This window comes from Anas acuta, chromosome 4, assembly GCF_963932015.1.
Source record: "Anas acuta chromosome 4, bAnaAcu1.1, whole genome shotgun sequence".
In the NCBI taxonomy this organism is placed as follows: Eukaryota; Metazoa; Chordata; class Aves; order Anseriformes; family Anatidae; genus Anas; species Anas acuta.
The window spans coordinates 63,680,099-63,700,367 of NC_088982.1; the positions used below are offsets into that span (position 1 = coordinate 63,680,099).

The following is a 20,269-nucleotide window of genomic DNA, read 5'->3' on the forward strand; positions in this document are numbered from 1 at the left end:
TGAGACCTTGCTGCAGATACTGCAGAAGCTGTGGGTTTTGAAGAAAATCAGGGACCATGCCCACGCAAGCAGAGGAACCAGAGCACTGCAAGACAGAGAACAAGGGAAGCAGCCTCGCTGCTGTATTAACTCCATCGAACCAGGACACAACTGAAGGAAAAAAAAATAATGTTCATTTAGGGATGTTTTTAGCTGTGGTGACACGCAGCAAGCCTGGTTTATAACCCACCAATATGTACTGACTCTCTGCCCTCCTCAGAACTGCTTCCAATCATGAAGATCAGTGAACCAAGCTCACAGCCTAACAGGCAGAGTTCCAGTTATCTAGCAAGCCTTTCCTCTAGGAAAAAAAAAAAAAAAAAAAAGAGAGAGAGAGATTGAGACCCAGACAAAAAAAAAAAAAATCTGCAAAAAAAAAAAACGGGAAATAATTGGGTTTTAAAGAGCTACAGATACAGGATTTATGTATGTAATACTGGAAAAAAAAAGATGCTCAAGCCATAAGACTTTCACCGTGGGCATTTTCTAAGTGCTTCTTACTATGTTATACAGCAGTAGTTTTGTTTGTTTGCTGTGCTGATTTGTAGCTTTCTCTTTTCAAAATGAAACAAACTGACTCCTCTCTGCAAGAAGGGTTAAGTGTTTAAACTTGTTGCTTTTTCAGAAAAAATTACAAATTGGGCTATGAAGCCAATGGGAAATAAAAGGGAAAAAAAATAAGTCTTAAATGGATAAGCTATTCTAGCAAGCTCTGGTGGTTGTATTGAAAGCACTGTCTCTTTTTTACATTACATGAGAAATCTAATTAAATGCTTCAAGGGGAAAAAGCAAAGTAGTTCTCCGGCAGACTATATTTGACCTTTCTTCCTTCAAGGTGACAAACAAACAAACAAGATGCTAATTATTGTCTCAGCTTGAATTTGCACTTGAAAAAAAAGTCAAGTTTGGCTTAGGGGAGACTGAAAGGAAAATTGTAAAGATGCAGAACAATACAGCTCCACTTTACCTTGGTTTGCAATCTGATGTCAAACGAGTATTCACTCAGGACTCTTTTGCCAAGCTTCTAGTTTGAGCTGAGCTGTGAGTGTGGATATCAAACTTGTGTCAGCTCCATTCTGACCTGCCAAGCTGGAAAGCACTTGTTACAAAACGCAATCTGATGAGGATTGGGTATATATGAAGAACAGCCTTGTCAAAAACTGCTTTGATCTGATGTGATAAAACCGGACTTCTGTCATCACTGCAGGAAACACAAGGGGACGGAATAATTCAATTTGATTTTTGGAAGAACCCATCAGAAGATACGCCTTTTTCTGCGGGATTTTAAGTAGCACCGACAGCAGCAGCATCCTCCAGCCAATTCTGACTTTCCCCTCAACGAGGGATCCTGTGCAGCGATGAAATGCTCCTGCAGACAGGAGACTGAACCACGACTCCTGTGATAGCACAGTGACAAAAAGCTGCTGCCGGTATGGCATAAGAAAAAATCATAAATAAATTACATTTTGTGCGTCTTCCCAGCAGCAGAGGAACGTATGCATTTGTCAGCCCTGTACAACAGATCCATACAAAGGACGTTAGGTTTTCTTTATTCAGCTGCTGCTGAATAAAGAAAACCTGCCCTGCAAACAGCCCTGCTAACGTTATGCACCTGATCATGCACTTGGGCCACGTGGAAGCTCAACCACAGCAGCAAGCCCGCTACCTGCACCGGTGACACTGCACGCACACGCCAACATTTCCATTCTGAAAGAGAATCACAGAATGGGTAAGGTGGAAAGGGAACCCTGCAGGTCAAACAGGGACACCCGGAGCAGGCTGCTCAGCTCTGGGCCCAGGCAGCCTCTGAAGATCCCCAGCAGAACCTCTCTCAAAACCAGCAGGAATTACAAATGAGGCTCTCAGGCTCTTAGCTGGTGTAGGTGTGATTCCAAATTTCATCTAGCCAATTTACCTTTTATTTTTAATCAGTGATATGTTCTAAAAAGCCACGGGAGCTGCCAAGATGTACCGCTTACCTAGGAAAATAAAACCAGTTTCCTTATTCAAATGCCTATCTTCAAGCCCCTCGGTGAAATGCCTTTTCAGGCCCCCTAAGCTTTGAAGATAGCACATGGTTTAAACGTTTATTTCTTGTATTGGTGTCGACTTGGCAGCATCAGGAACATAAAAAGGTAGCCACACAGAGTGGAAGAGATACCTGACAATCATTTCAGTCCAAGGACAAAATCATAGCTGTGGGTTAGTGCCTGCTGCCCAGGGCAGTGCTGGGATGAGAGGCAAGATGACTCCAAGCTGGGAGCCCCAGAGAGCAGCAGGATAAATAAATGCAGGTGCAAAGCTCTTGGGACACCACTATCCTGCTTTCTACACAAGAGCTGGCTCCTTATGGTGCAAACAGCATGAAAATTTGCTGAGGCAAAGAAAGAAAAGCGTTCCCTTAATAGCTATTGATGTCTACATGGTAGAAGTCATTGGTCACTGTCATATGAAATGTTTCTCCTATGAGCTGCAGTATCAGAAGGAGAAAAGGTAGGCGGCACTTCTCATCCTATTTAATGTCAGCAGCATGGATATACCCACCTGTTCGCGCCTCTGCTTCAGATACCTGCTTTTTATGAGCCGTATTATGGGTTTTGAAGGACGTCCCGCTGGAAAGAGTGGGGTGTCCTGCCCAGGAAAACTGCCCAAGGCTGCCTACCTGAGTGCTGAAAGAAAAATGAGTCATGGGCAACGGGTCAAGGAGCAGTGAGAAATGGGGGAGGAAACGCAAACAAGAAGCTATTAAAAGAAATAAATGCCACAAACACAGGTGAAATTACCAATGCTTTGTGGCAGTGACACCAGTGGTTTGCTTGTGTTGTAAAAGCTCACTTGCCATATTTTGCAAAGTAAGCCAGGGTTCAGAGAAAAAAAAAAAGAAAAGAAAAGAAAAAAAAAAGTAAAATCCAGGGTCAGAAAACAGCTCCTCAAAATAAAATGCGTTCGATGCAGTCAAGACAGTGCTTTTAGAAGAAGAAAAAAGCATGCTACAGGTTCTTTATGGCATGTTGGGAAAGCGCTTTTGTTCAGAGAAACTGATTAAAGTATTTCTGCTCCTCCTTGATCTATGCGCCACTGTGTAAGCTACAATGAGAAACAATCCCGTACACCTTTAAATATTTTATTGTTCAAATCAAAATGGCTCTTCTATGCCTAAAATGGACAGAGGTTTATTTTTATAAGGAGGAACTGCAACAAATCTTTTAGAAATCTTTTATCAACGTTCCACTTTGCAACATCCCTGCCATAAATTTTGCAGTGAGGAATTCATTACATAATTGGATGTGGCTCGACACAATTTATTTTAGCTTCCTGAGAATCCAAAGGTAATTCATGATTCATGTATAAATTATACACGGGAGCAAGTGATCTGAGTGCAAACTGCATATTGCATTAAAGAATACCATGCTGCTGAGCTTTGGAGTGTAACAATTTCATTTGAAAATGGGAAAGAAGTATGGGAAAGATTTTTGAGCTTTCCTCAAAATGTGAGAGAGTGAAACACAGCAAGTCCAGAGGGTGAAGTCTATGTCAATCTGAAACAATTGGAAAAAAAAAAAAGTACAGCGGTAAACATGTAATTTATATGCAACCTTCACTTATACCAGTCCAGAGAATAAGTTAATCAAGACAACCAGCCAGCAGGAGCTGGGACAGGAGAGTTATATATCAGGAAGAAAAGAAAAAAAAAGTTGCGGGGCTTCTGTGTCTTTTTTTTTTTCCCCTAATTTACTCTTTTTTTTACCCTCTCACTCAGCAGGTTAGTGTATGACCCAAGGAAGTAAATCCAGACTTTTAAAATAGGTAAAATAATTGAGGGATGAGTTTTTAAAAAGTTCTCAGCTTCTCTAGGTAAGGCCAATTTTTCAAAATGTGCCCCAAATAGCAGCTCCCAGCCAGAATAACAGGAGCTTTTGAGCGCTAAGCTCTTCCAAAAAAAGTTTTGTACTTAATCTTCCAGGTAGAAAAGCCTATAGAAAAGAACACCAGCTCTGACTCTGCTTTTATTTCAACACAGCTATTTCCAAAAGGGCAAAAACTGAACTGCCTGGAAAAGCTGAAGCAGAACCGTTGACATTTCATTAACATCCCGAGAAGAAAAAATATTAAGCAAAACCAAAATTCCCATCAGGTTCGTGCTCCCCTGATAAAGAAGCTCTGCTGATCTATCGGTGGGCAGCATGGCAGTGACAGTGCTGCAGAGCATCTCAGGGAAAGCAGCTGGGCAGGGAGCTCAGCTGGCAGGGGAAAAGCTGTGCAGTGCTTGGGAAGCAGGGCAGTAGCTCAGGATGGCGTGAACCAATGTCAAAATGAGCTGGGAGAGAACAAGTTGCACTCTTCTGCATGGCCTTCCTTGTTAAGATGCTCTTGCTTTTTATTTATTTATTTATTTGAATTGCAAATCAAACCCATTCCTTTTCTTCCTTTGCACTACTGGAGAACAGTGAGCACTCATCACCACTAGAGCAGCCGCAACAGGATGCTGCTGGGCCTGAAGCAAAACTGGGCAATTCCCAACAGAGCAGCCTCACCAGCACTGGAGACTCCTTCCAATGGGACATGGGACCTACAGGACCCTACACGTGGGACAGCTAAAATAGACTCCAACCAGAAAGAAAGAGAGAAAGAGAATGCCAGAAGGAGAACGTAATGACTAAATATTTGCTGAAGCACTGAAAAAAAAAAAAAAAAAAGTCCATAAAAGGACTTCACAAAAGGCAAGTAATAACCAGGAGCAGTTTTCTCAAACAGAAAAAAAAAAAGGTACAAAGCTTTCATTTTTTCACAGAGCTCCCTATCAACCACACTTCAGTCTCTAAAGGAGAAGGTAGTCAGGGAAGGGAGAGGAAAAGAGAGGGGAGCTGATGACAACAGCAGATAAAGCATGCCATCCACCTGTCCATCTGGAGCAGGTGAAAAGGAGGTTTTAGCATTTTAGGAGTTCATTCCTAAGTGTTTTTATAGGGCTTGACTCAACAGCAACTGTGCTTGATTTAGCTAGCACGGTAGAAAATAATGTAGTTACTTACGGTTTCTTAAGAGCAAAAGAAACCATCAGACTTTTTTGACCTAGATCAACTTTTATCTAGGCTTCCCAAAGAAACCCACCAGCGGCTGGTGAACATTTCCTCCAAGGGATTTATGCAACCGTGACTACACAAGCATCTTAAATAAGCTTTTGTATGTGTGCCATAAGTACTATTCCTGCACAGGTGCCTTAAATATCTTCAAAGAAGCAAAGTTGATTTTATTGGTCTAGCTGAGGACTTCCTGATGCACTATTTCCATAGAGCTGCTTAAGAAAACAGAAAAAAAGCAATAATTATGAGCAACGATCAGCACTGCAACTAAAATACCACCTGCCTCAACCGAAAAACAAGCTGGGGGGGTTCCAGTGTTTCCGTGGCTTCTTCACACAATAACCACAACAGGCGTTTTCGTAAGCACCAGCAAAGAAATCCAAACTTTCCCAACAACAACAGATGCCCTTCCACTTAACAAATAGATATGTTCAGTAGGCACAGAAATTCTCACCAGTCTTTCCAGAAAAGGTGTTTTGTACACTTACAGTCCCAAGCTTTTCCAGCATCCAGCACTAAAATCAGCCAGGGCTCTGACAGTCAGAAAATTAACCTGCTACCGAAGCTAGCAGGTACCATCTCCCAGCAAATCATTTCACACATGGATGTGATGAGATTTTCATCACGCTGTTCTCTAGACTCATTTGGAGCAGAAATGAGCTTGCAGAGTCATTAAAATGCCAGCAAACTGCCATTAAAATGCTAACAGTGTCACCACAGCTAGCAGGGGCATAACATTATTATTGTTTAAGTGAAACACCAATACAAAAGTGTTTTGTGGAAGAAGCCCGGGGCTTCGGAAATACCAAAGTCCAGTCAAGGGAAAAAAAAAACAGCCATGACGTTATGGCTACAGGCTGACTGCAAGGTCCTCTGCTTGCTGCAAACCAAAGCAGAAACACGCTGCGATAAAGGAGAAAATAGAGATCTCCTCTCATCTTTGCAGCATCTTTCAGAAAACAATGACCGTTGATAAGAGCCACTCTTTCATTCTTCATGAGTGGAAAATTATCTGGTTAAATACACACACACTTCCAATTTCTTATTTACAAGCACTGGGCATAATTTCTAATATAAATTAGGTCTTTATAAATAAATGCAGAGGCCTGCTAGGAACATCAGCAAACAGCTTGACTTACAGCATTTCAAATGAACCAAATCATGGCACTCAAATCACATTAAAGCAATTTTTCTATGGAAAATTGGGTTTGCAATTCTCAAGCTCTACTATAATAAAATACCCTATTAGTATATTTGTGTGTCAGCTGATTCCAGGGAAGGGTTTGTGCTATATGTTTGCAATTCTTTAGTAAGGATATACCAATGACACAACTCCATGATGATGCAGGCTAAGCTCACCTCTAAAAGAACAATGCTTGAAACGTTTTTGTATCAATCCTCTACGAACTTTACGAAATTTATGGTTCCTTAAAGTTTTACAATCCTAGAAATTCTGTGTAGACTGAACCAAATGCTAATCTTCATTAAAATATATATATGCTTCAACCCAACAGAGACATAGCATCGTTGATTAATAACCAAATTCTTCATCGTGTCATCTTTGAAGGATAGTTAAGGAAAACTCCTTTGTGAAATGTACTTCTGAAACATTACTGATGTCTGAATTTCTTTGATTTTCCTCACTCTTTCAGTGCTCCGCTCCACAAAAAGCTTCTTTGTATCCTTCAGAAAATATCTTGGTAAGAAAGTTCATCACTATAGGAAGAAATACTTCTATATATATGTATATATGTATTTACATCAACCCACTAAGTCTGGACTAAAATTACAATTAACAAGTTATGGGACTGAAATCAGTCTCTAAGGCAGATTCATGATCCCAATAAGGTAAATTGTAATAGCTGTCGTTGACCTCAGTAGAGCCAGAATTTGGTGCACTGCAATTTTTACAAGAATTATTTAAGAAGTAAGTCGCTAGATACCCACCCAGAAATCAAGCACACTGTTTGATGTTTCCTCTAGCCATATCTTGTGTACTTCGATAATACAAGAACCAACACTAGACTGTGAATTTGTATGACCTCAGTAGTATCACCCTATGCAACCCAACATGTGTGATGGCCAACTATTAACATTAGAGCATTAACTTTTTAGACTAGCTTACAAAACAATCCAGAATTAGCATCTCACAGTACTGCATTCCATGATGATATTTTCTAAATGCCGCTCTGTGTAGCAGCTACCTCTACAGCTGGTATGCAGGCAAGTCTTGCATTCGATTTGGTGAGAGATTTCAGAAAGTGAAGAATGAAGAGTTTTGGCCACTAACATAGAATTTACATTCTGGAATCTGACACTCACTCTTGAATTACTCAAGCGTTTACCCTCTTCTTTGTCATCTTCCCTAAATCTTGGTAGACACAAAGCATCTGCCATGAGGTTATGCTGAAATCAGCAGGCAGGTCCCATGGAGGAGCTAGCTCTGATCTGCAACTGCTCCAGCAATAAAATGCAATCAGCGCCTTCTTGAGATTGCTCAGTACGCATCAGCCAAATGAGAAAATGCAGTCTGATTAGAGGCTGCATTTTAATCGAGTGCAAAAATAAAACCTTCCCTTTCCAGAGGGACACAGATTATTTATTAGTGATTATTTCTCTTGAAAACTCTTTTTTCCAGTAAATCATCTTTTCTCTCTTCACTTCAGAAAGTTTACACACAGCTTTCCAGGATGTCACTAAAGTGCGAGCAAACTATTTACATTCCTGCCATATGTCTACCGATATCCTGCAGCTGTCTATCTAATTTACAATTAGATACCAAACTTCTGCTTGCGTAATGATTTGCATACTTCCCTAATTGCATGTTTTTAACACCAGTTAAGTAGATTAAATTATTTTTTTGATTGGATATTATTTTTTCACCCCCACAACTTATTCAATGCATTTCTCTTATTTTAAGCAGTCGGTGCCCTGGGACGGGACATCAGAGAGATGGTGGTATCTCCACCAGCGGAGTGGAGATATATATAGTATATATTAAAAAAAAAAAAAAATATATATATATATATATATACATATACATATATATATATATATATGTACTTTTATAGCTCAATGTTAAGATGCAACGGAGCCAAAATGTAAACTCCAGGGCTTTGGTTACCCAAGAGCACCTCATGCAAATTTCTTTCTCACCGAAATGATTTCCCAGTGGCCAGACGCAGAATTTCCATCAGTCACCACCATGTTAGCCAAAAAAGCCAACACAGAAGCTCCATGGACAAACCCCATACCAGTGGCCATTTGTGTCGCCAGCAAGTTTTCCTTTTTGGTGAAACAACATTCTAGAAAGAAACTCATTTTAGGTTAATTAAAATAAGTTACATTAGATGAAAAAGAAAAGCCTCATATTCCTCTTTTCCCATTAAAACACAGTAAGTCACAACTCTAAAGATAGTCACTTTACACTAAAAATATTATCAATTCTGCAAATATCAGGAGGGCATTCTGACATTTTCTGAATTATTTTTGTCTTATTTCCACCCAAAAGAAAACGTCATTAAAATTTATGAGTTTTAACAACCAATTTTGTGTCAAAGAAAGTCTTTTTCTGAGAGAAAATTGTTTCAGTGGAATTTCTTCTGGTTTGATTACTAACTAATTATTCGAAGATACTGGAGTTCTCTGATCCTGGACATATGACATGGATTATAGTGAAACCAGCTGGAGATTAAATTTCTCACTCACATATGGAGCTCATGACCCTCTTTATGAATCATCACACCGTTTGTTTAATATTTAATGCAACTCTTAGTTACTCTGAAGAGAATGTTGAACAACAGGGGCCCATAAAATTAAAATCACACAGCAAAATCACAGCTACTTGCAAATCCTCTCTCTTCTTTGGGACTTCATCACAAATCTGTCTGATCTAGGTTCATTAAGTTTATTTTTTCACTCCCGAGATGGTAAGATATGATGGAACACTAAAATTTCATATAAACATATCTGATTACAGCTTGCAAGCCTCAAGAGATCCAGCCTTGCTTTTCATGCAAACCTAGACACGGCAGTATCTTGAGCTTGAGAAGAAATATTTCTGAGTCTGTTAATCTGCTGAACTTATAGGAAGAGTGGGAAATCTAAACGGTGCAACAGAAGAGAACCACCGCCCTAGGCATAATTTCACTATCTTAAATGCATAGAGTGTACAAGACAGAAATGTAACTGCCTCGGTCGTGCTCTCTCTTTCCTCTGCTCCTGAACTTACCAACTTGAAAAATAAATTCAGAAAAGTGTCAGTAAGTAACTACATATCTCAATGAAGGCAAATCTGCATGCAGTCAGGAACATTTTATCTACCTATTTCCCCAAAGCTAAAAGAAATACTTTTTTTTTTTTTTTTTTCCTAAATGCATTTATACAGCTTCTAAGAATCACCACTGCATTATTAAATTAGCTGTGCAAGAAGTTTAAAGTTTCCCCAGACCTCACCATCCGAGCAAGGTCAGTGAAGTCAAGCCAAAACCCAGCTCCCATTCTGTCAACCTGAATCTGCCTTTTGTTCAAAGACCTGTTTCCACTCAATATTAAGACAAGTCTTGCCTCCAGCTTTTAGACCAAAGCACAGAATTTGCATCCAATCCACAGCAGACATCCAACAACCAAAATCTCTTTACTGTTTTCTGACATCAAACTCCCTTCTGCCTTCCTTTTCAAGGAACCATAGGATGGTTTGGGTTGTAAGGGACCTGCGTGGGCTCCTCTCCACGGGCTGCAGCTCCGGCCCGGGGCCTGCTCCTGCAGGGGCTCTCCATGGGCCGCAGCCTCCTCCAGGCCACATCCACCTGCTCCACCGGGGGCTCCTCCACCCATGGGGGGGCTGCAGCGTGGAGATCTGCTCCCTGTGGGACCCACGGGCTGCAGGGGGACAGCCTGCTCCACCAGGGGCCTCTCCACAGCCCACAGGGGAACTGCTGCTGCCTGCCTGCAGCACCTCCTGCCCTCCTGCGGCACTCACCTGGGGGCTGCAGGGCTGCTTCTCACTTCTCTCTCTCTCCCAGCTGCTGTTCCTAGCAGGTTTTTTTCCCCCTTTCTTAAATCCATTCTCACAGAGCACAAACCACATCTCTTATTGGCCCAGCTCTGTCCAATGTCCAATGTGCACCCTGTTATGTATTGGAAGGCTGCTGTAAGGTCTTCCTGAAGATCTCAGCAGATCTGCCCACATCAGCCTACATGGGTCTCCTGGAACTTCTTACCCTTTCCTCCCTCGTGTTTGCCAACAGATTTCTCAGGTCAAGTGCTGGGCTACAGCCAAGACTTGGAAAACTGAAAGTGCAACTTGCTAATGCGTCGCCCACCTCCCTCCTCGCCTCTGCCCCTCGTCCTGTCCGTCTGAGGCACCAGCTCAGTGTTGCCTCAAGCAAAGCCCTTCTCCCTGCATCAGCTTCTTCATGGCCCTTGAAAGACTTGGAAAGAAAACAAAACTTACGAGCAAGATGCACGTTTCGACCTGGAATTGACTGATACAGCATTAGTCAAATCTTATGTTTTCATGGTTTGGTACTAATTACTTGGTGTCGGTAGGTGTCATCATTAAAAAGTTCCTTTTAACAACACAATGACTGGCTGAGTGGATTCAGTGGTAGGAGCTCCTCATCCTCTCCCATGCAGGTTCACATGCCCCACACTGTAAAGATGACTGATTACACAGCCCTGATAAAGAACAAATTAAGTGTTTCTGCACAGTCCATTTTGCCAGCTATGCCATGAAAGCAATGACTTGTGATTAACATCACAAACTGCCCCTGCTGCCTTTTCACTCATAACAAGGTCAACAGCTGCATGGGCAAAATATTTGTGCATATGCAAAGAGCCACAAGTAGTGAGCCTAGCAGCTGTCCATCTCCAAGTCTGCATGTGCAGCAAACATCTAATATATTCGTGAGATTTTTCCACGTGAAAAGCACACAACTGCACCTTTGGATTCTGCACATCCTTCTTCTGAGCACCTAGCAACTTCAGATAACTTGCCTGGCTGCTGAGGTTACTGCCTCTACAAGCCTGAACCCATCTGAAGAGGTGGCCGCAGGCACAGAAATCCCAGGTCACTCTGTCTCTGAAGCAGGGCAGCAGCAGTGGGGATATACCCTCTTCCTTTGGAAGCACTGAGTACCCACTCGGTGGAGAAAACAGGCATCTTAAGGTAGGTTTTGCTCCCATGAAACCACTTGTTGTGGAGCCCTTTGCAGAATTTTGTATGTAAGTACAGACCTCACAAGCCCAGAAATATTGTCCTTGCCATCTCTCTCTGCTCCGCAGTCTGCATAACTATTCCAACACCGCTTTCTTGTGAGCTCCCCAGCAGAATTAATTAACGTTTGCACAGTACTTTGAAGATGAAAGTACTATGCGAGTGCTAAATATCAGGCCAGATTCTCAGCTGGTTTAAAAACTGGCATTTACAGCACGGCATCCAGAGCCACAATCACCCTGTCTTATTAGAAAGGTTCTGCAGAGAACGCGAACAAAAAAGAGTAAGACGAAAAGAAAGAAAAAATACTTAAGAAAAAGATATAAAAAAATACAAAAACACATAGAAAAAACAGCATTGTAGCAATAACCTTCGTGCCTCTTCAGAGTCACTGTTTCTGCAGGTGAAGAGTACGAATCTGTAGAGCCACAGTACCATTCTCCTTCAAATCTCCTTAAAACTCACCTCTGCTGTGATGCCTACAAATCATTCGACACTGATTAGCCAGCTGATGTTCTGTGACTTCGCACATTACGCTCACCATAACCATCCTGCTCTTACACTGGCCTGCCCCAGCTGTTTACTCAACGTGATGCTGCTTTTTCTTTCCTATCCTCTGTCTGCAGACTACTTGAGCTTTTGCAGGTGTTTTTTTTTCTTTTTCTTTTTTTTTTCATATATATGGGTACCAGGTCCAGCCCAGGGATACATACATGTAGACAAAATGTCTTTCCAGTCCTTTGCAGGCTCCCTGCAATATTAGGGATGTGCAGAAGTCAGTCACAAAGGAAAATACTTCGTAAGTGTAGATCCACTTAAAGAGATGTATGTGTTCCTCTATACAATGGTTGATCATAAAAAACAACCCAGGAGGGGTTGATTTCAACTCATGCACTTTTATACATAAAGCAGCTATGTGCTTTTACAAAAGGCACCACACTATTGCAGTTTAAGGGCTAAACTTACTGCTTATGCAACATTTTTTTTAATAGCAGGAACCACACTTAAAATTGCGAACACATGGTTCGAGAGGAAGTTTCATCGGCAAATCAGTCTGTCACTTGAATAAACTACAATAGTTATAAGGAGAGACAAAGTGACTCTTTAAATATTATGGAAACTGGCAAGACTGCCTTTCCTTTGGGGGCTTAAAATAACACAGCTGCCGCCGAGCGAAGAGAAAGCACCAGCAGGCTGCACGCATCTCATGCCGGGATGCCCCAGCTTACCAGGGAAGCACCTCCACCCACTGGCCGTGGGCCAAGTGCCGATTCTCCAGCAGGACAGAGCAGCTCCAGATCAGACCTTTTGGCTCCCTCAGCTCGGCAGGAAAAGAGAGCGGGCGAATTTGAGGCCACAGGGCAGCGTCTGTGCACAGACACGTGATAAAGGCAGCATGGTGTTACGCTGAATGGCAAATCCACAGTGCGTGCCTACTGCCTTTTGGTCCCTCTTAACTGCTATCAAGTTTTTGGCGTGTGTCTGGAGGAGGGTTAATGGGCTGCATCTGGAGGGTGTGTGCTATTCCCACCTAATTACCAGGCCTTTGGAAGTAAGAGTTACTGTGCTGGACCACCACAACACCGGTGTGAGTGAGACCAGGCTCAGAGCCACAGCCAGCCTTAGAGAACAGATTTATCTGACTGTTCCTGCCACTTTTTTGAAGATAGCCCCAGGGTAAACCTCACTGCAAGTCCTCTGCACAACTGGCTAGACTGGGGTCCAGTGCAACATCCCAGCATGCCGGGACAAGCATTTTTGTATGTTTTTAATAGCAGTTGCAAACAACAAAACAAAGTATTGGAAGGACAGGCATGGGCATAGACAGACCACACATCCCTTCAGCCCTGGTGAAGCAAGCCTGGGTATCCGTGGGGAAAGCTGTGCCACAGGGAGGCTTTTCTGTGAGGTGAGATGGCCATGTGCTTGGAGTGGCCCAAAAATACATGGGACCGCTTTATCTTCCTGTTTGGGTGGTAAAGCAGAAAGATGGTTGCTCCTTACCCTGTAGATCAGCTGTGGGAGTTCACCTCCTCTCCTTCTTGAACCAGTTCCTAGGAGGAAGCAGGGTAGCTGCCTACTGAAACCCTGAGCCCATCTCACAGATGAATTATATAGATGAATGACGCCACAGACTGTTTTCTACAAAAAATTCCATAATAGGCACCTCGATTTTTTATTGCAGGATGAAGTGTTAATGATGAAGATCATCTGAGGGTGAGGCATTCAGAAGGGATCACCTCACTGATGGCACACGGACTGATGCTACGTGCCTCAGATCCAGACAGATCTCATATCATGTCCACATGATCTAGGTGCCAAATTCAAACCTTAGAGATCGCTTTAAATTATCACAACTATTTCACAATTATTTCAGTAGAAAACCATGCATGGAAAGGATGCTGATACTCTTTCCATGGTCTCCACTTCTCCACTAGGCCTTACGTTATCAACTCCTTTGCTAACTCAGTCACATGCGCTATTCATAGAGATTCGAGAAAAGAGCCCTCAAGCCTTTTCCCATGTTCAACAGCAAGACTCTACCCACACAAATACCTAAAATACTTCACTTTTAAGTAATAAAATAGGAAAAAAAAAAAAAAAAAAAAAAGTGCACTGGAAATGAGTTCCCATACTATGAGTTTCCAGCGAATGTTACAAAACCCAAGGACACAGGCTTTGCAACAAGCCTTCTTTTGAAAGAAGACAAAATCAAAGAGAAACCTGAGGCTGGCAGCCTGAAGCGCCTGATCTGTACTCCCTACATGTAGCAGTTCTGCTCAAAACACAGGAGAAGAAGATGCCCTTCCCACCCCAAACTAGCAAGTCTGCCCATACACACACACTGCAGGTAGCACTGTGTTATGGATGCAAACAAATGGCTTAACTTTCAAGCCCCAGCAACTCATGCCTGGGGCAAAGCTTCATATTTCCCCATCTGAGTACAGCTCTTTCTTACCCCTCCAGTCTGTTTTGTACTCTTAATTTCCTAGTGAAGCCTCTCTCCATTGAGAAACATCCCTTCTGCCTCTTCAGCATGACTTAGGCTGATGCTCTGCACTCATAGCCTTAATCTCTAGAGAGCCTGGATGAGATTTTCAAAAGCACTTAGTGTTGACCTACCTCTGCTCCAAATCAGTCTGATCATATTAGGTTAACTATATTTAAGTTTGGCCATGTATATTTTGTCATAATAAACTTACCCCAAAGGAACGCTGCTGCTTTAAAACAAGATTACTAAACCCACAACTATTTATGCATCTCAGTAAGGAATCTGATTTTCCACTTCCAGTTCTGCAGATTTTTTGGAGCATGTTGAATATTTAGTACTGGCAGAACAGAGGTCAATGCAATTATATTCTATATCTTAAGAGGAAACAGTACCCTCTAAATTCAGTGCTAAAGAAGAGCTGTACTGGAGACCTGAAGGCTCAAAACTCCTAATACTATCGCTGAAAATTAATACCAACCTCGACCCATCCAGAATGCTCATGTTTCAGCATCTGTGGATAGCTCTGCAAAGCCATGGCCCAAACACCGACATAAGACCTCATCTTTCTCCTCCTCCCAATTCTTGTTTCCAGGCCACCAAGCAATGAGGGTTTCTAAATGGTACAAGGAGTGACTGTCAGCTGTCACCATTTTTTTTTTTCCAACACACAAACATTGAAAAACCACTTCTCAGTGTAGTCCATACGGCACCTCCACAATGACCAGAGTAATAGTTGGAGAGTATTGGCCATGAGGCTCAAAGTGTAGGACTAAATATACCTTTTTTTTTTTTTTTAATTAGTATGTTGGACCTTCTTCTGCTGCATTTTTCCCATTTTGATGTATATATTTTTAACTGAATCCATAATTGGTCTATCTAAATGATTGACACCGAAGGTGAAAGAACAGCCTGTTAGTCTTGACTGCTGGGGTAATGAATAGAGAAGCTGACATGTTAAATTTCTTCACCTCCAATTGGAGTTATAAATTATAGACTTCTTTTGCATTATCTTAATACTAAGTTCATCTTAAAAATAGAATGATTCCTTGGGGGTGTATTTATAGTGAAAAAATACATATCTAATGCTACTGTACTTTGCATACCTTCATATTTTAATATAATTGTATTGATTTTTTTCATTTTTGTTCTTATCTTTGGATATTAAGAATCAAAACCCGATCATCTTACACTTTAAAAAGGCACCATTTTGCTTCAGCAGGACATTCAGAAATTTTCAAAAGCTGTCTGTAATTTAGCATATCTACCTGCTTTTCCTGCAGCTACTTTGACAGGTTGCATCTTCACATATTGGCCAAAGACCACTTTATCTGAGTTTCTACAAACTTTGCAGGATGGGGAAAGAGGACTTGAAGCAGTCTGTAGGAACTAAAGTTTCCACCCCATAAAAATCCTTAATTCGGCCTTCATCCCCGTGCAAACAACTCCTGTGAAACAAATCATCGACTTCAAATTAATCAGTTTATGTGAGAGCAAACACAGCCCATCAATAAAAAAACAAAGTAATAAACCGCAGGAAAATGCCTCTAAGCCAGACACAGTGCATTTAAACTCTCCAATTTATTTTGCATGGGAAGGAGGGGAGATAGCTCTTAAAACTTTGGTCTAAATTAGACTTAATTCAAATCATGCTGCTATGAAACCTCAAGGCCCAGCTCCTAATAGCAGTGCAACCGTCTGTGGAAGTGAGGAGGAGATGAAGATTATCTGCATTGTGGGAGGCCAAAAGGAGGTGGGAGGCCAGCCTGGAAAGGATGAGTCCTTCCCTCAGTGCTGGAGGAGAACGAGGAGGGAAGGAATAAAAGGCCCAGGCCCAGGCCCATGCTCAGGCTCTCCCCTGGGCCTTTATCTCTTTATCAAGAGATAAACCTCTTGACCCACCCCTGTGATGGTTGGGGTGTCTGCCAAAGTCATGTCAGAGGAGGGTAAAATGGAAGTCCACCACAAGAGCACCACCTCCACCACAGTGCTTGCTGTTCCCCTGGGTTTTCAATACCTTTAATGCATGCAGCCCTGTTGGCAATGATGCTTCCTCCTCAATATCCCACAGGAAAATATCAGCCTCAAGCCATCAGCACCACGAATTCCCCTACAGCTCAGTTACATGCTGCCTGTCTTCAATTCGAATTGTGTGCTTCAATCTGATTATTTCCTATTTCCAGAATCATTTTGACATGGGGAAGAGGAGGGGAAGGGACAGGGGAGAGCAATACACTTCAAATAAAATTTGCAGCCATTCAGGACTTCAATCACCTCAGCAAAAATACGCTTATGACACAAATATATGTATGTTATTAACTTAGCAGGGTCTTCTCTTAATAGTGCAATTAGCTTTCGTAGGAAACAGGCCCCTGTACCATCTTGAGAATAGACTCTCAGGCATATGTTTTTACATAGCACCAGGAACGCTTCTTGCAAATTAAAGAAAGCATTTGTCATCTCCAGTGTTTACACTGAAAAAGTGGCGTTTTAAATGCTGCATTAGCATCAAATCCCAAGGGACACCATGAGCAGCCTCAAGCAAGGAGCGCTCACCCAAGCAAAGGCCGCACTAAAGTGGAAGCTCTGGCCATGCATCCTTGGTTTAATATATTAGCAGCAGGAGGAAAATCTGGTGCCAGCACAGCAAATTTCTGCACAGAACTCAGACTGTCTGCAGCATCAGGGCCTCTGTCAGGTCTCTGTCTTGCAAAATACCTCTGCCTTCCTCCAGCAGGACCTCCACACCTCAAAGACTGTCTGGGAGCTCATCGACAAGTCATGCTTGGGATGTCTGAAAGACCTGAAGACTTCCCTTCTTGCAAAGAGGTAAGGGGTCTCTGCAGCAGCCCCATCCCATCAGGACCTCCTGCAGAGGTCTGCAGCTCGCTGGCCCTGCACGGACATACCCATGAAAAACTGCATGTCGCCTGCTACTCCACAGATTAGGCAAAAGCAGCTTTGTTTTATTTCAATTACTCTGGGGTTCGTAAATTGTCACCCTTATCCATCAATAGGATGGTCTTCATTAGTCTGTTCCCCGTCATTTAACATGCCTATAAGCCATTGCCAAACAGATTATACCGACTATTCCATTAATATCCTGTATTCAGCAAATGGGGAGGAAATTGTATTATTCTGGTAACTGTTTAATGTTTGCCACCAGACACATGAAGCAAATGTGTCCAGGAAATGCTTACTTGCCCGATGTCACCTGATGAATAAGTCCAGACACCCTATTCATTTGAAAGGAAGCCACAAGAAATAACTGCAAAGAAAGTAGAGCTACTGCACATAGCAAGAAATAAATGAGCTAATAAATACTGCCATACCATATTCTCGCATGCTAAGTAATGTTTTATTACAGCCTTTAAAATTAATGCTTGATATTTTGTTGGTATCAACACACGCTCAAAATGTATGATGCTTTACACTACAAATGCTATCCAGTGACGAAGCAAACCCCACCACGGGCACTTCATCACCTGAGCAAAGGCACAGAGTAAAAAAAAAAAACAAGTCCCCAACCCTCCCTTCCCACCGTACATAACCAATATTAAAAGCGGCATGAGCCATTTTATTCTTGTCAAGATCAGTTTTCTCACCTGGCTCCCACAAGCCGTGTTTTCATTTCCCTACAACAGTTTTCCCCTGTCTCCTACTTTACTTAAATATAACCTTTCAACCACGTTATTGGCCTGAATTTAACAAACAAAACCCAACAAGCAATCAAAACAAACCAAATACACAGACAAACTAAAAAATCCCAACCACCTAATACCTGGATAGTGGTGCCGGGATGATGGAAACGTGCTTCCTGCTGGCTCCTTCTGTGACCAGAGGAGAAGTAGGATTGCCAAGCGCACATCTCAGATGTGCTAAGGCACCTTCCAAGGTTACCCAAGTTTCTCAGCCGGTACTAGAACAGTACAAGGCTCTTCATGACAGTACCCTCAGGAAGATGCATCCCTGACCCATCTGGAATTTATTTTTATTTTCCTGGCTTAGTCTTGAGATGGAGACAGGAGGATGCTGACAACAACGCTCAGTTTTTATTACATCCTTTAAAATCAATACTTGATATTTTGTTGGTATCAACACATGCTTGGAACATCTGATACTTACACTCCACAAATGCTATGCAGAGACTAATCAAACCCCACCATGGGCACTTCACCACCTGAGCTTTTGTCAGCCCACTCATTTAATATCTAGAGCATCTACCAGCTATTTTGCTAGGAACTGCACCTAATTGCTGCAAAATACACTGGGGGTATGTACAAACAAATTCTGGCAGATCAGCAGCTCTGTATCAAATAAAACCGGCATCTGACAATTGTTATGCCAGGACTGTCCATCAGTTCAGAAATAAAAGTGCCTTTCTGCAAGGTGTCCTCTGAGAGGGAAGCAAACACGCAGGGGCAGGCAGATTGCTGTCTGAGGTGTCACTGGCAACAGGACCACCCTGTCCAGCAGAAATCCCAGCGGCTCCTAATCCAGCGGGGCTGCCGGCTCCTTGCTCCAGCAAATCCCTTTTTCTTTCTCAGCACAGTCACTTCCACTTTAACGTGCAGAACTCAGACCCATCCTGCCCATGGCTTTTGGCCTACGAGAGCAACCAGCAGCTCAGAGTCGTCCACTAAAGGCCACAGATTAAACCCAACAGAGGCTGCACTTCCAGGGAAATGAGGCAGAAGCACACCGTGCCCCTTGCTGGAGCGGCTTTGCAAGTCCAAGCACTCCTATTTCCGTCTGGGAGCACCAGGGGGGCACCTCCCTGCCCCACCTGCCTGCACAGCCCATGCCCTTCAGCCTTACCCATGTTCCCGATGGCATGCTGAACCGATCCCTTATACCCATGTCACAGCCAAGCTTTACAAACGCTGTCCAACTGCAAGCCTTGGCAACAAAGCCAACCCAAGCTATGTAAGCGGCAATCTGAGAAGATACTCCCCAGGAATTAGATTTTGTAAACAAACATTTCAGCTAATTGCATTCTTGTTCTCAGTGCAATGAAGGCCCCATTTAGCCGGAGCATTTGTCTACGGAGTTTAGTTTCTTCCACTTAATGAATGCTGATCCTGTCTTAGCCTCGGCTGGTATATCATCAGGATCAACATGAAATGCTAATGGAGAAAGATGCTTAATATCATTTCAAGTGTTTAAGTTACAACCACAGCTATTAAAGCAAATCCATTTTACCTGTTCCTCCTCAGGCTCCCCAGTGAGACAGATTTAAAAGTTTCCGTGGGGAGAAGTGATTCATAAATGGCTGCACAGATCAGAGAATAAAGCCTTTCGCTGTTAATTACAGCCAGCATTTTCCAAACTGAAGCTGGTCATTTCGCCGGCAAAACGCATAATTAGCAAGGCTCATTTTATATCATCGCCTTCACAAATTAGTCCACTTTTTAAAAAGCAAGGTGGCTGCCTCTGGCAGCAGGCAGAAGCGTGCTGGCCAGACAGGAAAATGCGGCTCTGTTCTCTGCTTGCAGTCCACGGCAGAAAATCCAACAGGCTCCCCAGTTTTCAGTTCCCTCGTGGGTTCAGTGTGGAAATCAGTGTTGCTCACTATAGCATCGCTAACGTGAGAGTCTGCAGTGCACCCAAGTAAAGTGATCACTGTGGTCCCACAAATCTCTTTCTTCCTTGCAAGAAGAGCTCCCTCATTTCCCAACTTCCCCACTGCTAAGTCAAAGCACTAAGGAGGAGACAGCAGAAAAAGCACTTTTGGTTAGCAGGCAGTGTTCCCTGTAGATGAACCACACTGGGTCCAGCCCAGGTGGCATCCGTGACTTCCTTGCTTCCACTCTGGGGATTTCACAGGAATAGCAGGAGAGGATGATACATTAAAAGAGATGCTGCTGTTCCCTTGCTCAGAGAGGACGCTCTCAGACATGATCTGCATTTTAAAGCAGGTCTGTTTCCTCCTTCCCGTGG

At 42.7% G+C, this 20,269-nt stretch overlaps 1 protein-coding gene and 1 long non-coding RNA gene across 7 annotated transcripts in view; one reads left to right on the forward strand and one right to left on the reverse strand.

The window, feature by feature from the left end:
- The window catches only part of ADGRL3 (adhesion G protein-coupled receptor L3), a 512,834-nt gene that overhangs the window by 375,659 nt on the left and 116,906 nt on the right, over positions 1–20,269 (reverse strand). The gene's annotated exons all lie outside the window — the stretch shown is intronic.
- On the forward strand, positions 12,351–15,408 carry LOC137855278 (uncharacterized). The gene is made up of 3 exons (XR_011095665.1): positions 12,351–13,017; positions 13,116–13,249; positions 13,526–15,408. It is a non-coding gene; the product is annotated as an uncharacterized lncRNA (long non-coding RNA).